Genomic DNA, 25723 nt, shown 5'->3' on the forward strand with positions numbered 1-25723 from the left:
GGCTTCCGGGGGCAGCCCTCGGCATGCCTGGGCTGTCGGCCAACTCCCCCACTGGAGCTGGGCGTGAGATGCCATGGCAGCCATATCTCTGCACCCCTGGGGCCTGGGAGGATGGTATTGCAGACCTGGCTTGTGAGGACAGCCCTCCACATGCCCACACTGTCAGCCAACTACCCCTGCTGGACCCAGGTGCAAGATGCAATGGCGGCCATATCTCCACACCCCTGGGGCCTGGGAGGAAGTGATCCCAGCCCTCACTTCCAGGGGTGGTTCTCGGCATGCCCGTGCTGTCTGCTGACTCCCACCACTGAACCCGGGCATGAGACACCACAACGGCCGTATCTTTGCACCTCTGGGGGCCTGGGAGGATGGGATTGCAGACCTGGCTTCCGGGGATGGCCCTCAGCACGTCCACACTGTCAGTTGACTTCCCTCAATGGAGCCGGGAGAGAGACACCACAGTGGCTGCATCTCTGCAGCACTGGGGCCTGGGAAGATGGGATTGCAGCCTTCACTTCTGGGAGTGGCCCTCGGCATGCCTGCGCTATGTGCCAACTCGCCCTGCCGAACCCATGTGCGAGACACCACGTCAGCTGTATCTCCACATCCAAGGGGCCTTGGAGGATGGGATCACAGACCTGGCTTCCAGGGATTACCCTCAGCATACCTGTACTGTCAGCCAACAACCCTCACTGGAGTCAGGTGCAAGACGCCACAGTGGCCGTATCTCAGCACCCTTGGGGCCTGGGAGGACAGAATCGCAACCCTCGCTTCTGGGTGTGGCCATCAGCATGCCCACACTGTCTGCTGACTTCTCCTACCAAACCCAGGTGCAAGACATCACAGCAGCTGTATCTCTGCACCCCTGGTGCCTGTGAGGATGTGATCGCAGACCTGGCTTCTGGGGCGGCTCTCCTGGACACTGCCTCTGACTCACCTTGGGGGACCCCACTGCATCCGTGTCACCTGCTGGCTGCCAAACCATGCCGTGTCCCCTCAGAGCCTCTCAGGGTGACCTCCCTCTGATCCAGTACACCGAGGGAGAGGCACGCTCTCATTGGGACTTCCACATCCCCCTCCTTTCAGGTCCAGAGCACCACAGTCCCCATCTCCCACATATCCCTTGCAGGCTGCCAAACCGTGCCATGTCCCCCTGCCCTCAGAGTCTCTCAGGGGGCCCTCCATCCAATTCAGACCACCCTTGCAGAACTCCACTCAGCCACAAAGGGGCAGGCACGCTCTCATCAGGACTTCCACGTCCCCCTCCTCTTTGGTCCAGAGCACCACAGTCCCAGTCTCCCACATATCCCCTGCAGGCTGCCAAACCATGCCATCTCCGCCTGCCCTTGGAGCCCCTAAGGGGGACCTCCCTCTGATCTAGGCCACCCTCGCGGAGCTCCCCTTGGCCACCAAAGGGCAGGCATGCTCTCATCAGGACTGCCATATCCCCCTCTTTTCAGGTCCAGAGCACCACAGTCCCCGTCTCCTGCATATCCCCTGCAGGCTGCCAGACCATGCCCTGTCCCCATGGCCTCTGAGCCACTCAGGTGGAACTCCCTTCAATCCCAGCCACCCTCGCGGAACTCCACTCGGCTGCCAAGGGGCAGGCATGCTCTCATCGGGACTTCCGAGTCCCCCTCCTTTCCAGTCCAGGGCACCATAGCCCCATCTCCTGCATATCTCCTGCAGGCTGCCAAACTGTGCCGTGTCCCCCTGCCCTCAGAGCCTCTCAGGGGGACCTTCCTCTGATCCAGGCCTCCCTCATGGAGCTCCCCTTGAGCATTGAGGGGCAAGCACACTCTCATCTGGACTTCCACGTCCCCCTCCTTTCCAGTACAGAGCCATTCTGAGAACTTTGCAACATTTCGGGAATGCCGTCGGGTACTGGTCGATGATGGATGCCTTCCCCCTGCCTGGCAGGAGCACTCCTGGTGCTGCAGCCTTCCACCAGACACTTCTGTCCAACTGGGGGGGCACAATCCGGACCTTCCATCACAGGAGGGAGTGCACCCTGTCAGCCCCTTTCCACCTCTATCCCCCTTCCAGACTTCCATCCTGGAGGCAGCTGCAGTCTGGACTTCCTCACCCAGGTGGCAGCTCTCCCAGCCCGGCCATTTTCCACCTCTTTCTCCCTTAAGCACTTCCAGCGGGAGGGACCCCCTCATGTCTTCCACTTCTACCCAGGTGGGAGAGCTCTTTTCCCAGGTTACATACCTTATTTCTTTGTAAATAAGACCTCACCACAGAATAAGGCCTAGCATGGTTTTCCAGGATGGTCATGATATAAACCCTACCCCAAAAATAAGTCCCAGTTAAGCTCATCAACAACACATGGCGGACGTGTTGAATTATAAAATAATATTATTGACACCCGCTGACTGAGGTATCGTACTCTGCTCACCATTTTTGGTCCATTCGGACACCCAACTTCTTCTCTTTGCAGAAAGTCATATGATTCTTTCCCTGGGAGTCCTCCACAATTCTTACTGTAATCCTAACCATCACTCACACTTAACGGTGGAGATCCTTGGCCCATAAACAGTGGCAGGCGTATTTTGATCGGTCAAAGTACAGACAATGTGCATAAAGCACACGCAGTGCATGGTTGTGGTTGTGCCTTCTCTTTGTAAACAGTGCCATTTTGTGATGCCAATCCAATCTCGTAAGTTTTCAAATTACCCACCCCAGACAAGATGAGTGCAAAAAGAAAGAGCTATTCCATCAATTACAAGAAAGGAATTGTGGCAGACTCCCGAGGAAAGAATCTGATGCCTTTCTGCAAGGAGAAGAAGTTAGATCTCCGAATGGTCCGGAAATGGCTGGCAGCACACTATAACCTCAGTCAACAGGCCGATGAGGGAAATGCTAAGAAGTGAAAGTGTGGATCAGGTCGGCAATCATTATTTTCTGAGCTGGAAGACATCTGTGAGTGGATTGCTAACAGGAGAGCAAAGGCTTTGGTTGTAAGCAGGGCAGATATCCAGATTTTTGCCCTTGCAATGGCACCACAGTTAGCAATATCCCCAGAAGAATTCAAAGCATCACAACAGTGGCTGGATGGTTTCCTTCATCGATATGAACTGTCTCTAAGAAGATCAACAACATTGTTCATGCTGGAAGATACTGAAGTTATTAAACCTGCACTTGCGTTCAAGTCCTTTATTGATTGCATTGACTTTTCTAAATACCAACTTTCCAATATGATTGCTATGGATGAAACTGCAGTGTTTATGGGCCAAGGATCTCAAACAACAACTGATCTGAGGGGTGCCTTGTCAATCTACATTTCCTCCACTGGTTACAAGACTACATGTGTTACCTGTATTTTGGCAATTCATCTAGATGGAAAGAAAATCCCACCTCTAATCATTAGTAACGGCAAGAAAAATAAGACTGAATGTGTTTCAGGCATTTACATTCTTGAAACTGAAAAAGCCTTGCGCACACAAGCAGCTTTTAAGGAAGTTGGTCAATGTAATGCTGCCACTTATTTTGCGAGGTGGCAAAAGATGTCTGCTAGTCTGGGATTCAGCCAGCACTCACCACACTAAAGAAATGAAGAAATTCCTTGCACAGAGAAGAATAGATCAAATAATGATTCCCGCAGGAATGACTACCTATCTCCAAACTCTTGATATTGCAATAAACAAACCATTCAAGGACCATTTGCACATGGAACTCAATGACTAAATTGAAAATAGAATGGAGAGAAATCAGCATGGAAACTTTGTGAAACCTAGCCTGCAAAAGGTTGTGACTTGGGTGAAAAATTAATGGGATAAAATCACTGACAGCTGTGCTGCCAATGCACTACGAGCAGGCTACTTGGACAAACAGTGCTCATTTAAGGAAAACTGTATTGCTAGGCATGACAGATTGGGGCCAATGGTTCTACAGGAAATGGAGTCACAAGAAATTCAGGTCGAAATCCGGGGGTTGGACACTTATGACAATGTTCCAGAAGAAGATAACATGACTGTATTTGAATAACTATGAAAGCCAAGGTGCAGATATTCTGAAGTTGAAATGTTTGGTGAATTGTTTATGTGGAATTCTCACACAACTGTTAATGCATTACTTAGAAATGATGTCCAGTAACAGAAAAGTACAAAATAAATGTTGATTTGTGTACATGAATAAATGTCAATTTTTGTACATGAATAAATGTCAATTTGTGTTCATTAATAAATGGTGATTTTTGTACATGAATAAATGAATAAAGGCAGATTGTTGGATGGTGTGGGTAAATAAGGCATCCCCTGATAATAAGCCCTAATGCGTATTTTGGCGGGGGAAAGAGTATAAGACCCTGTCTTATTTTTGGGGAAATAAGGTATTAGGAAATATATGCACAGACTTTAAGAGGAATATCTGCTTCGGTAAAGAAAAAAATTATGTATACACACTAAGTAGAGTGCAGGGAAAATATCCAGTTTTCCTTGAGGTAACACTTATGTTGCCAATATGCATTTTGCCTTGGAAGCGCAGCACTTTTTAATTATGCACTCAGACTAAAAGAAAAATACTATGGATGTCATATAGTAAAGTAAGACAATCTTCTTCTACTCCTTTGATAAAACTGTGATGAATAGTGGCTCAAGGGTTATGTGCTCTCCCTTAGTACTCCAAGTTTTGATTCAGTTCTTCATTTAATATATGTTTGGAGTTTTTACTTTTTTCTCATATCCATATGGGATTTCTCTGGGTGCATCCTTCCAAAGGCATGATGGATGATTGACTAAACTGTCTATATATACTTTTGTCCACATTAAGCAGTTCACTTACATGGTTAACAAATAAATAAACAGAATAAAAATAAATAAAATACAAGTTTGTTGAGCATAGTTCTGAAATGAATCCAGAAACATGCATGCAAGTACTGTACTGTATTTGCCTTGAGATTTTACCATTTAGCGGTAGAGCATATTCCTACAGCAGATGGGGTGGGGAATCAGCATGCTTTATAATAACCCCAACAATAACATGAATGCACACTATAACAATTAAAGGAAATGAAGACAGCAGAGAAATAGTATGTTTTTAGCTCATCAGTTGATAATATTCAGCCATTGCCCTGGAATTCTAAAAAATCAGACCAAAGTACATTAAAAATTATATATCGATCTACTAAAGTTAATCCAAATGTCAGTAGATCAACACTAAAACATCACCTGCAAAGGTTAGAAGAAACACCGACACCCTAATGCATGCTCGCTGATGCATAATCTCAGACCATGCAAGAGAAGACTACTGTATTTTACAGGGGCAGGCAATCCACCACACCATCTGCTAATTATTTACATACTAACTGTGAAATCTCACAATCCCTGGAGAGGGGGCATATTCCCCAATCCCAGGGATTGTTGTTCTCGCACACCTGTTGACCATCTGTATTGTCGACCAAAGTATGTTGGCAAAACAGATATCAATGGTTAGAAATTTCAGTTAATAAAAGCACTCTTAATACAAGCACTATTCTAGCTTTCTCTCACTCTGCATACACACACACACACACACACACACACACATATATATATATATATATATATATATATATATATATATATATATATATATATATATATATATATATATACATATATATATATATATATATATATATATATATATATATATATATATATATATATATTGAGAGAGAGATTAATAAACATGTTGCCTGATCATTATCTACCTTCTTATACCAAAGTATACAAGAAACTAAATCTTTTTTATATGAAGACATAGCATTTACTCCTGCCCAAGACATCCAATCAGTAATTCCCTTACCCATCGAGAGTTATTTGGTATGGAGTTGGCTAGCTTGATAGTCCTGGTGGGGGTGAGACTAATATCTTCTCATTAGGAATATTCCATTCTACATGGCAGTTCATCCAAGCCTACTGCTCCTGTCCAATGAGGTGAAACATACCACCATAGGCTGGATTGTCTTATAGGTTCATAGCATGCCTGAGGGCATCTATAAGCCTAGCCAGAATGTGTTGGCTTTTGCCATCCCTTAGATTATTTCCCTGTGCCTCGGTCCAGCAGAGCCACTGCAGTGATCCCTGGGGTAAATTTTCTATTTCCCATCCACTCGTCAAGGTTTTTCTTGAAGAGTGTTAGTGAGGGGCTCTGCCTAATGTAGATTACAATCCTGTACCAAAGCATGGGGAGTCTCTGGGACAGGAATCTATCCCTCCAGCACATCCTATTTATCATTGTGGTGAGGTTTAGATCCCTAGAGCATGTGGCTCCTGGGGATTTTTTTATTTTTTTTTTAGCTGGAGCATGTCCATCAATTCTGGGTTGGACATGGCCTTGTATGTCAGCCAGAGATCACCTTTGAGTAAGCGGTATGCAACCGAGTACAGCTGGAGTTTCTTCAGTCGGGCTGCATAGGGCATCTGTTTGAGGCCAGTGATCCTCTTGCTGAGGTACTTCTGTGGTCTTTCCAGCTGTTGCAGGTGTCTTGTAAGGTATATCCCAAATGGGACGTTGTACTATATGATGGGTCAGATGAGTGATGAGTAGAGGGGCACAATAACCTCTTTTGTTCTAGATGTGAACCCTTTTATGATTAAGTGGGCCACATAGAAGGATTTTCTAACCACCATGGCAATATGATTATCAAAGGAGAGATTACTATCTACTTGGGTCCCCAGATCCCTTATTACGTATGTGGTAGTTTGTGGGTACTTTGTTTTTTTCCAAAGGGGATGACCACGCACATTTTGGCATTTAGCTTGAAGCCATGATTTTGACTCCATGTATCCGTCTCAGTGAGACCCTTCTGGAGGATGTCTGTATCAGCTGGAGAGTCAATTATGGCCCCCGGTTTGCAGTCATCTGTGAACTTGATCAGCCATGTCCTCCTGTGCTTGCCTGTACCTCTGAGAAGTATATACCAAACAGGAGGGGTCCCAGGACTGAGCCCTGTGGGACGCCACTTGTAACTGGTTTAGAGTTAGACCTAGAGTCTGCAACTCCCACCATGTGGGTTCTGTCCATGAGCCAATTGGCAACCCATCTCATGATGTAGGGGTTTATGTTCAGGCTGGTGAGCTTGTCTATAATACCAGAATGGGGAATGGTGTTGAAAGCCTTTGCAAGGTCTAGGTAGGCTGTGTGGACCTCTGTCTAAAGCCTTGGTAACTGTCTCAAAGAAGTCCACCAGGTTTAGGAGGCATGATCTTCAGTTTTACTGGTCCAAAATTTCATGTAATTGTGGGTTTTGCTCCCCCAAATTCTACAGGTTATTGCCCAGTGCTCTCATTAGGTGTCACCCTTGTGGTGAGCTAAGGCTACCTCCTCCCTCCAGGATGAGCACGGTAGTAGTGTCCATTCAATGTTGTCCTCACAAGCCAGATACTACAAGTGACCAAGCCACTAATCAAATTCAGGAAAGGGCTTTCTCATTCTACTCCATGAAGCTGGTTTAGACTATTCATATTTCAAAGCTTTCTATCCAAGATCATAGATAAAGTTTGTCAACTGCATCTAACAAACTACATTTAAAAGTACTCAAAATTTCTGATATCTAACACATTTTTGGAAACAATTCTTTTTAAATGTTTATCTCAGTATTTACTAGTTGTGATAAAAAGCTGTTATCTACAGCTATTTTTCTTCATCTTATCTAAGTCATTTAACATCGAAGGCATTGCAAACCAAGTGATAGTTCTCAACAGACTAGATGAGGCAGATGTGTATAGCTTCACTCTTCTGGCTTATGTACTAATTTAGCAACAAATTAAACAAGTTGCAAAGAAAAAATACCCTTTAACTCCAAGCTGGTCTCATCTGTGGAACCTCAAGAATACATAATATGAGGTTTTCTAGTTAATATTTTGTCAATCTCATTTCATTAAAATGTGGAAAGGCTTGCATGCATCAATATATATGAATGAAAACCCTGTGTCAGTAGCATAGATGAATAAAAAATCTGACTACAGCTGAGACAACCCAGATTTGAACTGTGGCTTTTATACCTGATGATGCAGGCAGGGAAGATGGGAATGCATGTCTTTGGGTGGGGAGGGGGGTGTGTGCTTAAGTGAACATGCACGTGGAATGATTCACCTGGTGGTGACTGCTGCAAAAAACATACAGTGTCTCTTCTAATTGTTCAGATTTGTCCTGTTGCTGTCAATCTCTTGCAAAATTGAGAAGCAGTGCAGTTCTGGTGTCCATTGTTTATTTCACCAATAGATTTTTACTAGGAGGATGCAAGGGGGTAAGGCTAAAAGAAAATACACAAGCCATCCCTTGTAGCTATCTAAATGATGGCTCCTTTAAGCTGTGCCTTGACATTTTTGATAGGAAAGTAAGTGGGTCATTTGGCTGAGAGGGTTGATGACTAACAGCCAGAATGGGCGAAGTTGGGCAAAAAGATAGACAGGTAGACAGATAGACAGACAGACAGACAAATGAGAGAAATATTAATGTATCATGGAACCTTGACAATAAGAACTTTCAAATGACCTCCACAAACTTGCAAAATGATTGCTGTTTTTTGAACTTTGTAGGAATACGATCAAAATTAAGGCTGTGTTATATGCCAGTAATTGCTGCCACTTGACATATCTCTCGGTCACTACTCCTAATCATCACATATTTATGTGTCCCACAAGACTCTTCATTAGACTTTTATTGTTTACTTATTAAAAGCCTTTGACTCATCTTGCATATTTCACTGCTCTTCTGTATGCTTCAAAACACCTCAAGGTAAACTCCACCAAGGCAAAGACTATGCACTTCTTTGTTTGGCATAGCTAAAATAAATCCCTGTGAGTTATGTACTACAGATTTTACTAGGCAGTGGAACTTCCAGTATTTTAAATATTTGGAATCTTACTGGATCCTACTGTCCTTACTAGTTAATGTACTGTATATTTGCTCTTAGACTGCAAAAGCAATATGCAGTGCAGTTCCATTTCAGAAAGAATGACCTTTCCTCCCTAGTCTTATCCCACTGTGAATTCCACATGATCTGCTTGTCCCTCTGAGCAAATTGTGTTATTTAACATTACTGAGTCTAGAAGGTAAGTATTGCACAAATGCTTTGTGCCTTATTGTACTCTAAGGGTGTGATTTTATTAGACCACAAACCATACTTAGATATGTATTATTCCTTACATAGCTATGTTAGTTTTATGGCAGGGTACAGGTGTAGACACTACTGGATTTGTGCTTACTGAGCATATGCTATTTGTATTCATCTCTGGTTTCTAAAATATTAATGTGTGATATGTTACTCTGTCATATTCATATATTTACAGATTTGGTGAATGAACTGTGGGCCTATTGCCCATCAAGGAGATGTGATGCCTGGGCCCCACACTGGAACTTGGTGGTGCCCCTGCAGTCATCCAATTTATCCTTAAAGCTATGAATAGATGGGCTTAGTTTTAATACAAAGAAAAGCTTATTCCATAGATATGGGAAATTTTGAGACTAGAGGTTATAACTTTTTATGATATGGTTGATATGTTTTCATTGAGGCAAAGTCTTGCTTGTATTTACTTCACCAGGGAGTTATTCTAAACAACACGTTTCAAATAGTAAGGGATCATATAATAATGTATATGTGATATGTATCTCTCATGTAAGAAGGTAATAAGATACACAGAAGGCATAGAGAACGTCACTTTTTAGCTGTTTCCATTGTTTTGTTTGTGAGAAAACTTTGTAGCATCCCCAATTACACCAGCTGCCACATGAACAAGTTACAGAACAGGATACAGTATTATACAACTGGTCTCATAGGAGCTGTGTAAAAGTGAAGAGTTGCCTTCTGACATAGTTTTCAATCCTATGGTGGATTATTTGGCCAACTCTGTGTGCTCTGTGGTTGGGTATCAAATGAAAGGTCATATCTAAAAGGAGTTTGAGGTATTTTATATTTTTGTTAACTTTTATTTGCTGTCTGCCAAGAGTGTAAAAGCTGTTGATTTTCTGTCAAATGCCTTGAGGGGTGCAAGCTTTGATATGGAAGACAAGGTAATTTAATTAATTACTTAATTTAACAAGCTTTTCCCAGAATACAGTATAACTATTATGTAACATCAAATCATAACAACATAACAAGCAGCATGTCAAGTAGCAGGCTATGTATCTCAACAAGGCATTATCAGACTCCCACCCTGATAGACCTCCTGCATATCCGTAAAACAAACAGCACCAGAATTACCCATTCTAAAGACTTAAACCTTGCCTGTGATATAAACAGGACTTACTGGAAAGACAAGTAATATTCCCAGAAACTACCCCTTCTCTAGAACAGGCTCCATGTGAAGCAGAGCTCCTCCCTAAAAAAATTTAAGTGTAACCTCAACAAATGTATGGGGAACAGGAGCTTCATCCTTGGTTTAGCATCTATGTCTCTAACAGACACAGGCAACTTGTAAATGGTTCATATCCCAGGCCCCTGTTTAAACTTATCAGGGGTACCAGAACTTGTCAGAGATTTAGTATGCATGGCTAGGCTTAAAAAGCCCTAGTAGCCATTAGCCTTCTACACACCTGTGAACTTGGCATTATTAAAATTCTTCCAAATAGATACAAAGGATAACTAATGATAAAAAAAGGTGACAAGAAAGTGCTTGTAGTAAAAAAATGAACATTACCCTAGATACTGTTTATTGCTTAAAACATTCTAAAGCATCTGCTATAAAGGAAGAGAATGTAACCCATATATCATCTGGTGTCCTTCCCATTTTACTCCACTTCTGAAACCGTAATAACAGATCATCCCATCTGGCATTCTGTGAAAATTTGCACTTAGGTGTTATATAGGAGTGCACCAGACTTGATAGCTAAAATATACATTCAGGTGGGAGTAGCCATAATGACCCACTAATTATTACCTGACAAATAGAAAATAATTCTTGGCTGTGGAGAATATGCAGATGTCACCAGCAAGTTAACTTCTTCTTCATCTTCTTCTTTTGGCTTTTCCTGGGTAGGGAACACCACAGCGGATCACCTGTCCGCTCATGATTGGCAGTGGAGTTTTACAGTGTAGAGTTGCCAGCCTGGTGCTCAACCTTCCATGGAAGGCACACACATGCACACACTCACACCTAGGGCCAATTTAGAGTGTCCAATCCACCTACAGCATGTCTTTGGGACATGGGAGGAAACCGGAGCACCCAGAAGAAACCCAAGTGACCACAGGGAGGACATGCAGACTCCGCACAAAAGGCACCCCAGCTAAGGATCAAACTGGAGAACCTCTTGCTGCGAGGTGACAATGCTAACCACTGCACCACTGTGGCCACCTGCCATCAGCAAGTTATCAATGCATGTAAATTAGTCCATATTATGTACAATTGTGGAATTTCCATATCTACATGCAGTACTTTCACAGAGGCTTTGCTCATCATTCTCCTGTTTGGTCTAATATCCCTTATGAATGAAAACTACCACTTTTTCATAAAATTATGGAATCTGCCAAAGCATCTTCACCTCAATGAAAAAGCCTCAAAGAACTGAGGTGAATATTGTGTAATTCTCTAGCTCAGTTCTACCCAGAGGAGTGCATGGTCATTACTAGTAAGGATATAATACAAGTATGAGATTTTTACATCAGAATCACTGTACTCCCTCTCCATTTATTGATCAAAGCTACTAAAGAAAAATACTTTTTGTGAGCCCAAGTCAAAAATAGAGATCCACCAATTATATATCTCATTCGCAGATATTTCCAAAATGCCTCTTTGCCCAGTTTCCATAACTAAACTAGTAACTATAAGTTCTCAAAGGCTGTATTTCTTTCCCTGTCTTCTAACAAAAATGAGAGCCACTTTATCCCTTTTTCCTCCTAGTCTGTATTCCAACCCAGAACACTGTCTATCTTCATATGTGGATTGCCTTATAATGGGATCAAGGAGCCCAAGATATCCTCTGGGATACATTTGCTTTAGTACTGCTTGTTTTTTGAACAATGGTTAACCAACCTCTAAAATGGTTATGGAGTGATCAGAAATAACAGTTTAGACACCAGGGAGGTTGGGCTGATATAATCATATTTTCTAAATTAGCCTATAGCAGCAGTCCTGCCTGTTGGAGGCTAAATAACTGGGATAGGATTAAGGCCTGTGCAAAGCTGTCACAGCAAGGCATATCAAGCCCCGAGAACTCAGTAGGAGTGAATGTAGCCCTTTAGCATTATTGAACTCTAAACTTAAAATACAAGCAAAGACTTCAAGAAGATCTTTAACTTTGCTTATATCCTGTTAAGGATTCTTTGTCAGAATTAAGCAATCATCACGGAATAAGAGAAGATGCACTTCAATCATGGGTGACAGAACCATAGAGCCAGGGGGATTACAGCTGCAAGACCTTTCGGGAAAATTTAATGAAGTGGAGTTTTCACACTAATGTGGATTCGCACGGGAAAGTTGAACTAACTAAACTAGCTGTTCTTGTTCTCTTATTGCTCTGTGTTACAGGAGGTATGCTGCCGCTGTTCCATTGGTGCTGCCAGAGTCATGACGGTAAGGAGAGTTTATTTGAGGAGTTATGCTGCTCCCACATGCGTGTGTGTGTGTGTGTGTGTGTGTGTGTGTGTGTGTGTGTGTGTGTGTGTGTGTGTGTGCGCGCGCGTGTGTGTAAAATGCCTCGGTTAGGTATACCTGGTGGTTAGTGTTACTCAGGCTCAAACAGGAACCTGAATTCTCTACCCACACCACCACTTGTGATTCAGGGAGTTGAGTTCATAGCTCTCCATTGTCCATATCTGGCTCATACTTTTGGTATGTTCTTCTTACAATTTGTGTTTTTTCTGGCAAATCAGTGAGAACTGACTTCACTAAATAATGATAGCTCTTTAAGTTTCAGTCTTCATATCTTCCAGGAAACACATGATGACACAAAACACTTTATTTTAGCAACTTTCTAAGATTATACAATCAGTATTTAAAATGTGTCCTTGGTTTTGGGCCTTTGCCCCAAATAAATTTTGGCTTTTTCCAGATTTCTTGTCCTGCAAAGTTGAGAGATTTAGTTGATCATCAAGTGGATTTTACAAAGAGCTGAGAGCTTCAGGGGAAGAGAAGTTTAATGCTACTTATTCTAAGTTGTTTGCATTGTTAGTAGCACAACAGGTAGTATACTTGCTTTTGATGCAGTAGGCTGTACGTACTACTCCCACAGAATGCAGATGGACCGCTGATACTGTACTGTGTTGTACTTTAATGGGAGTGGTAGCTGCAGTCTTATGAATGTCCTCCTTTGGAGGAGTTACTTAGTAACTATGAACCTGTTATCAGTTTGCCATCCATTTCCCATTGCAAAATTACTAGCTTATCATTTTTTAATGTAGCATAGGCAATTTATTCTTCAAGGGTAACAGGCACTTTATTTGTAGATGAAACAATGAAATATAAAGTTGTTTTCTAGCAGCAACCTCTTCGTTAGTTACAGATCCCTTTAATATAGAATTATTTAGATGACTTACTTCTGCAGAGATTTTGCATATTTACTGATATTGGTGGATTGTAACGACAGAAGTTTGAGTGGCCTTTTATGGATGAAATTTATTGAAATGGGTAGTTTTATCATTATTGGTTCATACATTGTGTTTCATTGCTCACTAGAAGACTGTTCCAAACTACAAATTTAAAACACATTCTTATAAACTGTGCTGTATTATACATGGAATATAATTTAATACAATCAGGAAGGTCAGTCAAAGAAAGTATACATGTAGCTTGCTCACAGGATGCAGGAGATCAATATAGGGGAAGAGACCAGTCACCAATGGTGTCCCTCAGGGTTCAGTGCTGAGACGTTTTCTGATTGGCATATATATCTCAAAAGTAAAAGGAAATACCAAAGGGGCTGGGCCGACTAAGTTTGAGATGACTGCAAGCTAGGAGCAGTTATTGAATCCCCAAATGACTTAACCATCATGCAGGAAGGTTTGTCCCAAACAATAACTGGTGCCAGAATCATGAATTGAAACTAAACTCCAAGAAATACATTATCGTATCCCTTGGGAGGTCATCTACTCCAGGGAACTGCCAAATTGACAATGCTCCCTGAGAAGTGACCCATTTGTTTGGCATTTGGGAACTTGTATGTACGAAGACTTAACTCTTGACCAACATGTGCCCAGAGTCATACGAATGTGTTTTTATATTGCACAGCTTATAAACAAATTGATTGTGACTAGATCTAGCAATGTTATTGTCACCCTTTACAAAGCCCTCATTAGGCCGATCATTTTGTATAATGCCCACTTTGACATGTATCTGTCCAAACCCATGCAACAACTGGAATACCTACAGAGATACCTTACTAAAAGGATACAAGTTCTAAACAACAAGTCTTGCATGTGCCACCTCAGAGATTTATCACTATACTCAGTATCCTATATAGTGCTTAGAGGTGATGTGTCTGGCATACAAGGCATCCACTTACTGAATACAGATGGACCTACTGAGCATCAGCAAGTCAAATGGCATCAGAAATACTCAGTCCAGGTATCTAAACTCAATGTTATGGAGAGATGGATATATATCCAGAACAGTCTATCCATTCAAGTAAAACAAAGTTCATCCCTGTCCATATTCAAATGCAACTTGGATCTAAGGATGGGTAATAAATAATGTACTCCAGGACTACCCCTCATTTCAGAAATGGCCAGAGGCGGTACTTAAATTCTGCATCCCTTACATGGGTCCCCTCAAATTGGCTACAGTGTGATCACATTTATTCTCACTAGGGCTAATATACAATTATCAGCCATGGGGTAGGTAAGACCAATCACAAAATGTTAATTCGAGCACCAAAATGGAAAATGGCTAAGCTTAAAATGTCCTCCAAGTGAACCTATGTTGTGGTAGTAAATATTTTAAAAAATTGCCCTTTTTAGATCACTAAGTGCCCCTGTCACCCTGACTTCAATGACCATCAGCTCTCAACAAGTGATCCCTCTGCCTTGCCTTAAATATCTACTCAAAAGCTCAGTAGCTAACAACATTAATGGAAGGGTCAAAGGGCATTCTTATCTAGATCCTTTCTGAAATGGAAAGGGCCATAATAACTGATCATCAGTTGGTATCATTGCTAGGGAATACATATACATGGCTTTATCTGCTTGTATAAATTTAATGGTATTGCCATTACTTTTAGGACTGACCATAATTACTACAACCTTACAGAGCCAAATGCTTTGGCAAAATCCCTTAGAGATTCAGCATAGCTCCATGGTCTGGAAGGCACTGCATATATCAGCAATGAGCTTAAATCATCTTCGCATACTGTATGAAATATGTGCCTTAAGAAGTAAAACTTGTGGCACAGGAGAAAAAAAAGATTAATTATGTCATAAAGTTCCCTGGCCACTTACTTGAGTGCTTTTCCATGTTTTCTTCCTTTAGAAGTCTCCTTTTTTTCTACATAAACTTCTAAATTCCTTTTTTTAGTTTACAGAGCTGTTTTTGCTTCCTCCTTGACACTTCTCCCTTAGTACTGGTGACTCTCTCTTGTTCCATAATCATATCATCATCATTGGAGGACCATTCACTTATGCTGAAGAGGGACTAATTCTTTAGCAAGCTATCATCCTGAAAACTGCTTAGCTGGAGTCCTCATTGCCACTGGTGAACTAAGCTTCTCCATAATTTTCAAACCATCTCCTGCCATCAGACTACATACATGCTGACCAGGAACTTCCACAGATACAGTAGTGGATTTCCCAGACTCATTCAACCTCTTGGCATGATCCACACACCAACTCTCTTTTCTACTTCGCCCTTTTTCTTGCTTCCCTTTTGTCTGGTTTGGCACTTAACTGCTCAAAGGATTGTCCCTAGCTACCCCCAATGGCTTCTCCTGCAAAAACAGAAGTGCTTATTTTGGGAACAAAAATGGTACCTCTCTGTTACCCACTTAACATATAATGTGTAAATGAGCAGCCTAAAAATGATCTTCCTAGGGGAGCTTCCATTATTCCTTTGAGGTCTTGGTGAGTGATGTGCCCTTTGATCACCAAAGAGGGGAAATACTGATGTTTAGAATGTCGCCTAAAGTTTCCTGCAGAAATGTAACCAAGTTACCTTTCTTGGTACCTTCTTCCAAACCAATTAGTCATAAGTTATTCCTGTGACTATTATTTTCCATATTGACACATGCTTTCATCAACTTTGCAGCTTCTAGTCATGGGCCTTGATTCACATGGGGCAATTCTGAATTTTCTTTTCCTGCATGTTAACTGACAAGACAACCCCAAAAGTACCATCTTAGTACTGCACAGTTTTATTGCTGACCACGAGGCTACATTTTCCCTTTTAATAATAGTAGTGCCATCCGGGACCTACACCACTAACTCAAACAGTTTTGCTTCATGTTTACTTCATCTGGGAGCTGAGATTTCCAAATCTATGCTTTCATTATTGATACTGAGTAACATAAAATAGTTAAAAGAGAGATTTGTCACTGCTGGATTTAACTTAACCTAAGGGATTAAGTAAGAATGGAACAGTCCAAAGTGTCAGTGGCCTGGATATTCTAAGGAAACACTGCTTATGCCTTTTTTCTAAGCTTTTCCCCTTGAAGGCAAGTTAATGTTAAGTGCTGTTCAAAGACAGGTGGTATCAGTGTGGTTAAGAATAATTCTCCCAAAATTACAGTCAACTTCAAATTTGGTGAGCCAGACATTTGAGTCATGTCTGACATCTAAAAAAAAGATGCCAAAAACTCTAATAGACTCCATTAGATAGAGGGTACATGAATTTTCCTATTCCTAACAGTTGTAGTCACAAGTTACTAGGACACTGTTTACCATTAGATCCCCAAGTTTATGTATGATTCCAGCATGAGATATAATGGCAGGTGCTTTATCCACATGAAGGAAATATTTATGGACTGATAAGCTTTCAATGAGTGTGACAGTCACACTGTTAAAAACGTATGTATTTAGTAAACAAGGTCTACCTTTGACTATACTCTTCTCTGTGTTAGGTCATAGAGAAGAAAGTATTTTGGAATCACAAAAATCATCCTTCAGATATCATGTTATAGCTAGTTTTTAATGCTGTATTAAAATGCACATAATGGATTATACTTGACACTTTAACTAATACCCATTTTATGACTGAAATAGGGCTGCTTAAATTAAATTAAGTTATTCAGTTAACAAGATAATAAATTACAAATAAAAACAAATTAGTTCTGCTGATTCATAACACCTGATTTATTGATTCCTTTCCCAACTGGATTGCCTTCTGCATTTAGTTTACATATCCATTTTATGCATGAATAGCTCTCAAATGTTACATCCACACTTAGGGACAAATAAAAAAAAAACATGGGAAAAAGGCCCTAAAAAGGAAACATTTTTTAAATACCAAACAGCATTAATTTACTAATTAAAAAAAACTTTCAGTTTTAGGTAGAACATAGCGCAATCTAGAGTCAAAATTATGGACTTTTCAAAAAAAAAAAAAAAAGAAGAGTTTTTAAGTTAAGTGCCTGGGTCCATTTTCCCTCACTCTCTGCAAGTATACATAACTCTAGAGTACCCTAGAACTGATACATAGAAACATGCACAGCACAGCAACTTCTGCAGGAGATGTGTCTACACACGTGTTCGTGTGTGCATGTACTGAAGATACCACTCTCTCAGTGCACAGTATTTCCAACTCACCATACTCAAAAGGCCATGGCTTACATAAAGCTACTCAAATCATTAGTTCCCCCCAATCCATATAGTGTCCATTGCCAACCTCTGTCACTGTGGCACTCTGAAACTGTACATATGCTGAGAACTGTGCCTTGCCATTAGTGCTGATACCAGTGTAGCCTGTGTTGGTTACAGGCCAGTCCATGCCCACTACAGCATTGCCTGGATGTAGTATAATATGCACTTTGTTTTCTTTTGCTATGTTTACTCTGTGTGTTGCTGACCATTGATTATGAACCAGATGTTGCTTCTAAGCCAGTGGTACAATATTCAGTGCCCTCCACTGCCATATATGGTCATCTTTTGTAGCTGGGTCCTCAATAAACCCCTAACCATGCGCCTCTTCTGCTACTGACTCCATTACATCATCTTCACTCATGTCTTTAACCTACTGTATCTGGCAAATGTATTCCTGCATTTTTCTTGTGCATACAACAAGGTACCAACAGAGGCATCTAACAGTGGAAGTGGGTATTCTTTAGTCCAAAAACAGATGTGATGGTCTTTCAGGTCAGCAGTAGGACAATATTTTATGCATTCACTGCCAGATAAAATTTACTAAATTAAAATCCACTGATCAGCATTTCTACTATAATAAGATAAAATAAAGTATTGTAACACACATGTAGATAGTGCATCGCTCTCAAGGTGAATTTCTTCGCATCCTTGTCTCGAACATATAAATAAGTCAGGATCACTAATCCACTCATAATCCTCTATATTCAAGTCATGTAATTGAAATGCTTTATTTTAAGAAGGGTCCCCTTCAAAGCATTGTAATTTCACAACATCGACTCACTGATATGTGAAGAACAGATGATCAAAGTTGTGAAACATCAAATCTTTGAAGGAAGATTGCTGTACAGTGCAGAACAAGACATTTACCATTCTCTTTACTGTAGTCCAGTCTCAGAGTTGGGGTATTTAACTAGCAGGGGGTGTTGGGGGGGGGGGGGTGCAGGCCATCCTGCAAAAACTTAATATTATATGACAATGTATAGTAAATCCACAGCAAAACTTTGGTGAATGAAAATAATGTAACTCTTAACTTAATTCATTAAATTATTACTGAATAGTCAATAATAATATATAATCATATATATATATATATATATATATATATATATATATATATATATATATATATATATATATGTGTGTGTGTGTGTGTGTATGTATATTTTATATTATTATCAACTATTATAGTAATAACCCACGCCTGGCTGTGGGTAATGCTGGATTTACCCACGGTTGGTGTGGTTTGGTCACGAGGGTGAAGCCCAAGTGGTCAGACAAAGACAACCGTGGGTAAATCCAGCATTACCCACACCCAGAAGTGGGTTATTGCTATTATACAATGACATTATTTAAGAAAAAAAATAATTACTTTTCTTAAATAATGGCATTGTATAATGCCTCTTTGCTGCCCTTCTGCAGCTGTCTGGTATTCTGCGGCAGTTCTGATATACTACGCATGTGTATGCTTACGCAGTACATCAGAGCTGTGGGCAAAAGCAATGGAGAAAGCAAGATCTCCGTTGTTTTTTACAAACTGTCTTGCTATGTTAAAGGAGTTTAACATAGCGAGACAGCTTTAAAAAAAGCAACAGAGAATTTCTGTTGCTTTTTTAAAGCTGTCTCGCTGTGTTAAACCCATTTAACATAGCGAGACAGTTTTGAAAAAAGCAACAGAGAAAACAAGATCTCCGTTGCTTTTTACAAAGTGTCTCGCTATGTTAAAGGAGTTTAACATAGCGAGACAGCTTTAAAAAAAGCAACAGAGAATCTCCATTGCTTTTTTTAAAGCTGTCTCGCTATGTTAAACCCATTTAACATAGCGAGACACCTTTAAAAAAGCAACGAAGATAGGAAGATCTCCGTTACTTTTTTTAAAGCTGTCTCGCTATGTTAAACTTCTTTAACATAGCAAGACAGTGTCTAAACAGCAACGGAGATCTTGCATTCTTCATTGCTGTAAAAAAAAAGTTATACTAATGGAAAAAGTCCGGGCAACTGGCCCTTATTCCATTACTATAACTTTGATTTACAACTTGCAGGCTGACCAATCAGCGTGCACATTTTGGAATATTAATGGTGGGTCATTATATAATCGGTAATAATACACACATCCACACACCACAAAATTAACCCCATAGATTAAGTTAAAACTTCATATTCTAGAATGTACTGAACATTGTTGCTACCCTTTAGTTAATAAACACATATTTCACATTTTATAAATATTTGGAACAACAGAAACCATTTCCACTTACCGCTTACTCACAATGTTAGAGGGGCAGTTTGAATGGGATTTCTAGTCAAACTAGGAATCTTAAGTCTATTGAAGGGAATTGGTTAATTTTTAATTTGGTAATCTCTAATATTGTTAAGTCGTACCTTTTTATGTCTATGTCAAATAAAATGAGCATTCTGGCAATAGTTTTCCTTTTGTTTTCATGAGGCCATTATTCTAAAGTTCTGGGTTATATGGCTATCACAGAATTGCTCCTAGTATTAACAAAACATATGTAACTGATAGAAAACGTTTTCTTTAAATTTAATTTTTTAAATGTAAATAGTCTCAGCAGTGGCAATATAAGAAGTAGTTTATTTAAATAATTAAAAATTCATAAAACACAAGTTTTTTTACAGTAAACTCATTTATCACAAGGTGATGCAACTTGACTAAATACAAGGAATATATAGTACTAGCAAGTTCTAGCTTTAAAAAAAAAGGGAGTACAACAATCGTGTGGAGAATATAATAAATTGTATTATAATACCTAAGGTTATTGATGTGTGCAATGATGATAAAAGTATGATGTATTTGATCATTTACTGAATATCAAAAAAAGAACATTAATCTTAGGGAAAATGTGTTGGTTTCTGAGAAATGGAACTAAAATCTCTAAGGAGTATCTGGAAACCTTAACTTCAAATATGAAGTGAAGTATAATGATAGCAGACTTCAACTGTATATTTAAGGACAATTATACTAGTCCAATTAATAAGCCTAGAGTTTCATCATCAGCTAAACCCTCAGATTTTTTGCAACTTTTCTAAATCCTTTTTTGTATTCATCACTCTTATAGAGTTGGTACACAATCAAGCTTTGACAGGGTGTATATTTCACATCATTCACTTTCCAAAATAAAAAAAGGTAATGCTAACAGCATGTCCTTTGTTAGACCATAATATAACAATTATTTTTGCTGTAATGATAAACCAATAGAAAAATTACTTGTTCTAATAGACTGTCTGCTTATATAATTAAGTTAAACATTTTAAAGTGTGGTTTCTAATAGAAATATAACAGTTCTTCGATTTCACTAATAATGGTGAGATTTCAGAAGTGATCCTATGAGACTCAATGAAATCATATATGTGTGGCAAAATCTGATCTTGGTATTTCAACAACAGAAAGCAATAGGATAAATATTTTTTTGGGATTTCAAGGAAAGATGAATAAAATACAGTTAAAATGTAAAATGGAGGGAAAAGCCCATTATTAGAAAAAAATAAATACAGAGTTTCAAAAGATCCTACACATAAGATTTCCTTTGGTTAAACAAATAAATTGCATTCTTATTCTCAAACGCCCGAAGACTTATATGAATTAGCTCTTAGATTCATAGTGACAGCACGGAATAATCACATTAATAATATATCTATACCTGGCAGTAAACAATGTATGGATGTGGAATAAATTTTGGATAGTTTAAAATAACATAATAAAATCAATTGCACAAAACAGTGGCATCAAAATAAAAAAAAAAACTGAAGACTTTTTTTAAAATAAGAATTTACAAAATAGTTTTAATATAAGCAGTAGCTTTATTAAGCAAATGGACATTATTACAGACATAATATACTTGCAAAATAAACCAACAGCCATGTATATACATTCGTTGGATTTGTTTGAATATACCATCAGTAATTTCATTTTTACACATAAAAGGGAAAAGTAAGATCAGCTAGGATTTGTGCCACCAGTTCATGTCCAAATGGTGATTTCATCATTCCATCAATCTATATGCAAATTTATGGAACAATAATCTCCAATCATCCACAATATATTTTCAATTATTTCAAATTAGTGATGCCAACATTAGTACCACATTACAAATCCAAGAAACTAAGTACTACAGAGACTATAAGAGTTCATCTCAACAGTAAATGACCAAAATGCCACATTGTTAATCCCTCATAACCTCAGAGGAGTTATCTGGTAATACACTCAAAGAAAGCTGACACTTTGGAAAGGTTACTGGACATGTCCATACCTAATGGATATAATCTGCTTCCATACTAGGCTAGTGCTAACACTATAAAATTCTTGGAGCAACTTTCTTAACTAAGTGACCTGGGGTGTTGCACCAACAACATAAAAGTTTAACGAAAATACAAAGGTTGAAAGGTAAAGCAGTCTTCTGTGCTAAATAGAGCTGAAAAGTGTTTTCCAAGCCTATTGGGGATATCCTGCATACAAAACCTTGACCATTTCACTCACAAATTAGCTCTGACAAAACAAAAAATATGTATTTTCAAAGCAAGTAAGGAGAACAGAAAAGTAAATTTCTATAACAGAAATAAAGGAGCGAGTTCAAATATTGAAGGAAATAAAATCCCAAGTAATGATGGCATAATTTCTGAATTATAAAAAAGGAAATACGTTAAAATGCTTTAACTATTTCATAGAAAATAATCACAGAAATTAAAACTACATTTAACATATACTCATCATGGCAATATACATTAATTTGTCCCTTATTAAAATGCATAACCTACTGATGGACAAAGATTGAATGCTTGAGGATCAATTTCCCTGGTTCAACCTCTCAACACTCAGAGTTCTTCCTTAAGAAATAATTGTGAGTGAGTTATGCCATAAGTGATTTCCAGTTTGAATTAATTCTACCTTTTTTGAGTTGATGTGACTTTGAAGTTGATATCTCTCTCTCTACACACACACACACACACACATATATATATATATATATATATATATATATATATATGTGTGTATGTATATATATATATATATATATATATATATATATATATATATATAAGTTTGGGGTGTACGAGGTTTGTCACCTACATTGGGTACAGGGACGCTTGCACCTGAACAATACACTAAAGTATTTTTTAGCAGGTTTTTTTTTTTTTTTTTTTTTTTTTTTTTGGTGAATGCAGTTTGTGGATTCTGATCCTCAGTGCACTCACTTTAGTCCAGTCATAGTGGAAGCTATTAAAACAGGATAAAGACCCATCTCTATATTCTTCTTATAGATATATTTAATTATTGAATGTTGGTTACAAAATGTTTATGTCAATCCTTGCCAGTAGATTAAAAATATAATACCTACATTAATGGGGAAAGATCAGACAAATTCCCTAAACTAAAGCTTTCACCCCACAATTCATAGACAGTCTAAATATTCAAAAAAATTTTAAGCTTAAATATGGATTTTATTTTATGGAACCAAATGTTAAGAGATACTAAAGCACTTAATTTTAACTGGTAAATCTGACTTGGATATGGAAAACTGGCTTATAGTCCAAATCAATAGACAGTTCTTAATCTCTAAAGTTGATATAATAACAGATATAATTCAGAAAGAATATCTACCTATTCTTGATTTTCTAAACAGTATTGAAACAAATGGCAAGCTAGGGAAATGAGATCATATTTATCAAAAATATTTAAAATAATGAAACAGTTATACATTTTGTATCAAATATATCTAGTAGGATACTCTACAATACTTTAACTACAATAGATAAACATGGTTTTAATATCTTCAAAAAACTACATCATCTTTATTTTAGAAATAATTTTTCTTGGGAATTTTCATAGAACATTTTTCAGTCCACATAGACTTGAAATTATATACAAAAGGAAGGTATTCATTGTTGGAGGTGAAAATCCTTAACCAAAGAAGATTGGCAACAAATGGCTTATGATTCTAAAGATATGCAACAGTTCTGGGGGGAAAATTAGTGTTTGCTGCAAGAATTATGGCATGATAAATTTACATTAACAATACATTTGGTGTTGAATGCCTCATTTCCCAGATGTGTTCCTAGGTCTCATTTTACATTTCTCTGGAGCTTCTTAACAATAGCCATGAAATTAACTGCAAATAACCTAAAACATGAGATTACACCTTCATTTATAGAATGTATAAAGACTGCTGTGTGTAAAAAATAAATATATACTATTAAGTTTAAGACAAGTAAAATAATCACATAATATAATTACTCGATACAACTGAAATCAGTAACAGAAAAATACTAATCCATGTTCTATGATTAGTTTTGTGGCTGTTTAATAAATTTTAGTAATGTATATATATATATATATATATATATATATATATATATATACACACACACACACACACACACACACACACACACACACACACATATATATATATATATATATATATATATATATATATATATATATGTGTATATGTTTTAGTATGTTGATTTTTGTATATAACATTGCACATAATATTCCAATAAAATATTATGAAAGGAATCCCAGGAACAAAACCTTGTAATGCACCTAGGTTATATCGAAGGGTATCACCTTCTCTGATGACAAAGAAATTATAAATGTACATGTTGATATGTTTAGCTCAAATGTCAACCCCTTGTCTCCCCAGTTTTCCCCTTCACATCATACAGTCAGCATCAACTGCTATGACTAATTCTCCAAGCAATCTTAGATGCATGTGCTGAAACTAGCAATATTAGCTTTATGGATATGGGCAAAATAATAAGGTTGTTTCCTTATTAGTATGAAACATTGCCTCACTAACCCCCTTCAAAAGCTTATTTAATTTTAGTCTGTCTATAAGGTATGTAACCCAGGCCTGAAGAACTGCTGTTGTGGTACTTCTTCAAAAGACACAGGACTACCAATGACTGTACAAACTATAGACAATTATCCTTACTAGTATGACTTGTAAAATAATGTCTCATGCAATCATGGATTTTGTAAATAAGAATATTAGAAGTTTTGAAGGCCAGGACACAAACCAATTCAGCTTTGTTATGGGCAGCTTATGCTTACTTAAATTGGTAGATTTCTTTAAGAAGGTCATAGTCGCACTGGACAATGTGAGTTCTGTGTACATTGTCTGCCTAGAGCTAGTCAATACTATCACTAGTATTCCTCAGTCTGGCATTATAGATAAACCCATGACTGTAACCCCTATGTACACTGTTGGATACCAAACTGGTTTATACACACAACACAAACTATCAAAGCTGGTGGCACACTCTCCACTAAATATTTGTTAGCAGTGGTATCCCCCAGTGTCCTATGCTGAATCCACTACTTTTCGGCATTTATTTCACCAGTTTCAAAGCTGATGTTAGGGGCAAATGGTTGACCAAGTTTGCTGACAACTTGGAGCTATTGTCAGCTCACTTGAGGACAAAAAGTTCTATCCCTCACTAATTCATGGTACTAGGACCATGGACCAATGCATAACACAAACAAATGCAGTATTGTTCTCTTCATAAAACAAAAGCACCCTCTCACACTGGACACTGTCATTATACTTCATAGCACATACATAGAAAATTGTTTCTACTTTCACTATTATGTTTCAACTATCCTCATATAACTTTCTTCTAGCTCAGATGATTACAAAACACATTTCATCCACATCAAATGATGCCACCACCTCTCTTTTCTTCTCCTTATTCAGGCCTGTACTCAAATATAATGCCCCCTTTAGCATGCACATATCATTCAACTGCAAAAAAAAAAAAAAAAAAAGCACAAAGATTTCTTTACATAGAAAATCTCTGTTATGAACTCCCAGGACCATACATTATGAATAAAAGCAATATCTCTGCAGTCTCTCATTTACAAGCTCCTGTGTAATGACCTCTGGATTACAAGGCAACAACTGACACTATGCTGCTTGATCTCATACATGTATGTAAAACTGCTGTTACCAAAAATACTCATGTCAGGGACCAGAATCTACATTGTGACATACACAA

The sequence above is a fragment of the Protopterus annectens genome, chromosome 3.part1 (assembly GCF_019279795.1).
Source record: "Protopterus annectens isolate FY-2018-M chromosome 3.part1, PAN1.0, whole genome shotgun sequence".
NCBI lineage: Eukaryota > Metazoa > Chordata > Ceratodontiformes > Protopteridae > Protopterus > Protopterus annectens.